Source organism: Lipotes vexillifer, unplaced genomic scaffold (assembly GCF_000442215.2).
Source record: "Lipotes vexillifer unplaced genomic scaffold, Lipotes_vexillifer_v1.1 scaffold799, whole genome shotgun sequence".
NCBI lineage: Eukaryota > Metazoa > Chordata > Mammalia > Artiodactyla > Lipotidae > Lipotes > Lipotes vexillifer.
The window spans coordinates 743,575-750,279 of NW_006787679.1; positions in this window are offsets into that span (position 1 = coordinate 743,575).

Below are 6,705 nucleotides of genomic sequence, written 5' to 3' on the forward strand. Positions count from 1 at the left end.
CTCTTTCATTCCTTTACGCTCTGCTTAAGAGTTTGCAGCAGATTCTTGTATGGGGGGGTGGGGAACTGCTTCTTCATGACCAATCTCCTTATTTAAAGTGTTTATGTCTTTGTTTCTGCTTATTGTAGGTATCTGTGAGAGAACTGAAAAGAAGTGGATTGTTTCATTGAGAATGCACTTACTGTTTTGGAAATGGGGTATACATTTTGTGGAATAAATGGGAAGACATAGGAAGGAAATCAACATTAAATGAGTACTTCATCTAATAATACTCATCTTTCTGCAGGAAAGTGTTGCAGTAACTAACATTACAGATGAAGAAACTGAGGTTTAGAGAAATCTGGGATTTGGCCAAGACAGTGCAGAATGAGGTCTGATTTCTAAATCCATATATTTTACCTAACAATAAGCTGTCTCTTATAATGATAACAGCTCACATTTATTAAGCACTTACCATGTGCTAGAAAGTGTTCTAAGTGTTTTAAAAGTGTCAATGCTCTCCAATGACTCCGGTGGTTGAATAATTTGGGATCATAACTTACTGTGAGGAGGAAAAGCTCACATTATGGGGAACCAAGGGGCATTTCAGTGAGAGAGTATTAAAAAGATTTACAGGATTTGGACTTATACTGATTTGGGTGATTTTCAGGAGGATTCAAGGGAGCAGGGCTTTGTTCTGGATTGGATGCTGTCAGGAAGTGGTGTTAATTCTATGATTGATTATGCAAATCTTATCTAGAAGGAGGGAAATCTAGAATGAGGCCAAACTGTAACTGGTGAAAGACAGAGCAGTCACTCATTAGTCAGGATAGGGAAATATTTGGGTCATTTTGTTGTTTGGACGGTGTTCAGATTTTTGTTTTTGTTTAGACATATTATAGAATTTTGTCTTGTTTTTGTCTTGATCCATCACAGTCATATGGTCACATGTTCCTTTTTAAGATGTTGATTTCTGTAAAATTGTTTATGTTCAACAGGAGAAAACCAAACCCTTTTTGACAGTACCAGAGTGGTTCCCAGATGTCAGGGACCCCTGTTCTTGTTGTTAGTCCCCACTTTTGACCAAGGACAGGTGAAAACAGGCCACAGAATATTAATCCATGACATCCATATTTTACCATTGTTTAGACTCTATAGATTAGGAGTGCAGTCTGTGGTTGGACTAGAGCTAACTTTCTCCTCCTCCTGTTGTTACAGGATGAGTTGTTGAACTCTCTGAGGGGACAGTGTATGAACAGTGACACTTAAGGTCCTGAGCAAGATACTTTGATTGAATGTAATATAAGCAATGATCACAAATGATTATTTGTCCTTGAAATGAGTTTTGAAGTCAGGAGCCTAGATTATAAAACCCAGTCAGTATGTCTCCTGGGTCTTAAAAAGAGTCACTATAGCCTTATTTATTTTATTAAAATGTTGAGAGGAAACACATTAATGTCTATAAATAGGTGTTAAGTTATAGTGTATTAATAAAATGCAACTCTTTTCATCCAGCTAAAAGTGGTAGTGTAGATAAATATCCATTGGCATAGAGAGATGTTTATGATATACAGTTAAGTGAAAAATTCAATTTATAAGAGGAATCTTGCCATTTAATACACATGTATGGAAAAACAAGTGGAAATAAGTTTATGAAAGTGTTAATGCTAGTTATCTCTAAGAGACATGCTTGTGGGAGAATTTAAATTTATTTCATTTTTTGGGTTATCTGTAGATACTCATTTTCATGTTGTCAAATGCAGTGCTTTTGTAATGATTAAAAAATAAATGTTTCTTTGCATAATGGAATCATGGCTGATTTCAATTTTCTTTTGTATGCATTTTGTGTTTTTTAAAAATATCCTAAAATAAATGATCAACATTATTAACTAAAAATGAGAACACAAAAGAAGTTAACAAAGAAAAAGTCCCATTTATATAAAAATATGAAATTATGAAACTAATAAATTTAGGAATGACTGCCAATTCAAATGCAAAGAAGTATACAGTGGAGTGACTTATTTTAGTTTTATATTAAGTGTGTTAGCAACTGGCTGAATCTGGATTCTGATTACTCTTCAGTTTCAACTGTTTTTGGGAGGGAGGAAGGTCTTCTATTACTTTACTTTCTAGTTCAAAATATGTTATAATATTTAAAAAATTTTGATTAAATTCACAAATAATAATATTTTTTATGTCTAGAGCTATGTAATATTATTTTCAAATAATACAAAAATTTCTCATCTTTTTCAACACATAAAGTTCTTTTTGGTAATTGCTTTCTCTCTCTTTTTTTTCCTTCAGTTTTCTTGAGATATACTTCACATACAGTGCAATATAAATTTTAGGTATATATCAAAATGATTTGACTTACATATATGTCTTGAAATGATTACCACAATAAGTTTAGTGGATACATGTCGCCTTATATAAATCCAAAATAAAAGAAAAAGAAAAAAATATTTTTATATTAATCATGTTGTACATTATATCCCTAGTACTTATTTATCTCATAACTGAGAGTTTGTACCTTTTAACCACCTTATCCAATTTCCCCTCCTCTGTACCCTGGACTCTGGTAACCACAAATATGACCTCCTTTTCTCTGAATTTGTTATTAAAGTATAACTGACCTACAACACTATGTTAGTTCCTGGTGCACAGCACAGTGATTCAATATTTATATACACTATAAAATGATTACCATGATAACTCTTGTTACCATCTGTCACCATACAAAGATATAATATTATTATTGACTTATATTCCCCACTCCACATTTCATACCAGTGACTAACTTATTTTGTAGCTGGAAGTTGGTACCTCTTAATCTCACTCATCTTTTCACTCATCCACCCACCCTCTTCCCCTTGGGCAATAACGTATTTGTTCTTTGAATCTATGATCCTATTTTATTATGTTTGTTCATTTGTGTTTTTTTTGAGATTCCACATATAAATGAAATCATGTTTGTCTTTTTCTGACTTATTTCACTAAGCATAATAGCCATTATGTTCAGACATATTGTCACAAGTGGCAGATTTCATTATTTTTTATGGATAAGTAATATTCCCATTTATATTGATATGTCTTATCTTCTTTATCCATTCATCTATTGAGGGGCACTTAGGTTACTTCCATATTGTAGCTATTATAAATAATGCTTCAATGAACACAGGGGAGCATATATCTTTTCAAATTAGTGTTTTCATTTTCTTTGGCTAGTCAGGAGTGGAATGACTGGATTTATGGTAGTTCTATTTTTAATTTTTTTGAGGAAACTCCATGCTGTTTTCCATAGTGGTTGTATGAATATACATCCCCAACAAAAGTACAGGAAAGTTCCCTTTTCTTCACATCCCTGCTAACACTTGTTATCTATTGTCTTTTTGGTAATAGTCACTCTGACAGGCCAGAGGTGATAGCTCATTGTGCTTTTAATTCATTTCCCTAATTATTAATGATGTTGAGCATCTTTCCATGTGCCTGTTTGCCATCTGTACAACTTCTTTGGAGAAATGTATATTCAAGCTCTCTACCCATTTTTAAATTGGGTTTTTGTTTTTCAGATGGTGAGTTGTATGAACTCTTTATGTATTTGGGATATTTGCCACTTATCAGGCTTTGCAAATATTTTCTCTTATTCAGAAGGCAGCCTTTTCAATTTGTAGATAGTTTCCTTTATTGTGCAAAAGCTTTTCAGTTTGATTTAGTCACATTTGTTTATTTTTGCCTTTCTTTTTGTTGCCTGAGGAGGCAGAACCAAAAAAATATTGTTAAGACTAATGTCAAAGAGTGTACTTCCTATGTTTTCTTCTAGGAGTTTTATGGATTCAGGTCTCATATTTAAGTCTTTAATCAATTTTGATTTATTTTTGCATATAGTGTGATAAAGTGGTCCAGTTTGATTCTTTTGCATGTAGCTGTCCAGTTTTTCACAGCACCATTTATTGAAGAGGCTGTCTTTCCCCCATTGTATATTTTTGCCTCTATTGTTGTAGATTAATTGACAATATAAGTGTGTGATCATTTCTAGGCTCTCTATTCTGTTCCATTGATCTGTGTTGGTTTTTGTGTCAGTACTGTACTGTTTTGATGACTGTAGATTTGTAGTGTAGCTTGAAATCAGGGAGTGTGATACCTCTAGTGTGTACTTCTTTCTCAAGATTGTTTTGGCTTTTCAGGGTCTTCTGTGTTCCCATACAAAATTTAGAATTATTTGTTCTAGTTCTATGAAAAATGTCATGGGTATTTTGATAGGGATTGCATTGAATCTGCAGATTGCCTTGCATAATATAGTTATTCTCACAATATTAATTCTTTTAATCCATGAGCACAGTATATCTTTCCATTTGTTTGTGTCATCTTCAATTTCTTTCATCAGTGTCCTATAGTTTTCCAAGTACAGGTATTTCACCTCCTTAGGTTTATTCCTAGGTATTTTATTATCTTTGATGCCATTATAAATGGGATTGTTTCCTTAATTTCTCTTTTGATTGTTCCTTGTTTGTGTATAGAAATGTAACAGAATTCTTTATATTAATTTTGTATCCTGCCAGTTTACCAAATTCATTGATGAGTTCTGATAGTTTTTTGGTGGTGTCTTTGAGGTTTTCTATGTATGGTTTCATGTCATTTGCAAACAGTGACAGTTTTACTTCTTCCTTTCCAATTTGGATTCCTTTCATTTCTTTTTCTTGTCTGACTACTATGTTGAAAATAATGTCGAGTGGGTATCCTTGTCTTGTTCCTGATCTTATAGGAAGTACTTTCAGCTTTTCATCATTGTATATGATTTTGGCTGTAGATTTGTCATACATGGCCTTTATTGGGCTGAGTTATGTTCCCTCTATAGCCACTTTGTTGAGAGGTTTCTTTTTATCATAAATGGATGTTGAATTTTGTCAAAAGATTTATCTGCAGCTACTGAGATAATCATATGATTTTCATTCTTCAATTTGTTCACATAATATAGCACATTGATTGGTCTGTGAATGTTGAATAATCCTTTTGTCAGTGTGATAAATCCCACTTAATCATGGTGTGTGATCTTTTTAATGTATTATTGAAAGATGTTTGCTAGTTTTTATTGTGGAATTTTTGCATTGTTGCTCATTGGTGATGTTGGTCTTTAATATTCTTCTTTTGTGGTGTTTTTACCTGGTTTTGATATCAGGATGATGGGGTCTCACAGAATGAGTTCAGAATCATTCCTTCCTCTGAATTTTTTGGAATGACTTGAGAATGATAGGTGTTAACTGTTCTTTAAATATTTGGTAGAATTTACCTGTGAAGCTTTTGAAGTGAACTTTTGTTTTATGGGTGTTTTTAAATTACCAATTCAATTTTATTAGTGGTAATTGGTTTGTTTATATTCCCTATTTCTTTCTGGTTCAGACTTGGAAGATAGTTTATTTCTAGGAATTTGTCCATTTCTAAGTGGTTGATTTTATTGGCATATAATTGTTCATGGTAATCTCTATGATCCTTTATATTCTGTGGTGTTTTCTATAACTTCTCCTTTTTCATCTCTGATGTATTTATTTGGGTCCTCTCTCCTCCTCTTTCTTTTTGTTGCATCTGGCTGAAGGTTTATAAATTTTGCTTATCTTTTCAGTTTAGCTCTTAGTTTTCAGTGATATTTTCTATATTTTTATTCTTTATTTCATTTATTTCTGCTCTGATCTTTATTATTTCCTTCCACCTACTAACTTTCTGTTTGTTCATTCATCTTTTTTAGTTTTAGTTCCTTTAGGCTGCTCATTTGAGATATTTTTTGTTTCCTGAATTAGGACTTTATTACTGTAAACTCCCCACTTAGAACTGCTTTTACTGCATCCCATAGATTTTGGAATATTGTGTTTCCATTTTTGTTTGTCTCCAATTTTTTTTCATGGTACTAGAACATTAATTATTAAGCAGCATCTGTGCATACAAGAGTGGTAACTATTTTAGACAATGCACTCTTAAGAAAAATGATATTTTCTTAACTTTGATCTCAAGAAACATTTTATTTTATATTTGTTTTACAGAATTTTCATTTTTAATTGAAGTATAGTTGATTTACAATATTCCATTATTTTCAGGAATACAGCAGAGTGATTCTTTTTTGTTGTTTTGCAGATTATATTCCATTACAGATTAATACAATATATTGGATAGAATTCCCAGTGCTATATAGTAAATCCTTGTTGCTTATCTGTCTCCAGGAATTTTTTGATTTCCTCTTAATTTCTTCAGGGACCCATTGATTGTTTAGTAGCATATTGTTTAGTTTCCATGTGTTTTTGTTTTTTGCATTTTTTTTCCTTATAGTGAACTTCTAATCTCATAGCGTTGTGGCTGGAAAAGATGCTTGATATGATTTCGATATTGAATCTACTTAGACTTGTTTTTTGACCTACCATGTGAACTATCCTGGAGGATGTTCTGTGTGGACTTGAAAGAAAAGTGTATTCTGCTGCTTTTGGATGGGATGTTCTATACATACCTATTAAGTCCAACTGGTCTAATGTGTCATTTAAGGCTAGTCTTTCCTTATTGATCTTTCTTTCTGAATGATCTGTCCATTGATTTATGTGGGGTGTTAAAATTTCCTACTATTTTTGTGGTACTGTCAATTTCTCTCTTTATATTTTTTAATATTTGCTTTATGAATTTAAGTCCTCCTTTTTTGGGCATATATATATATATACATTACCAATTATTATATCTTCTTATTGGGTT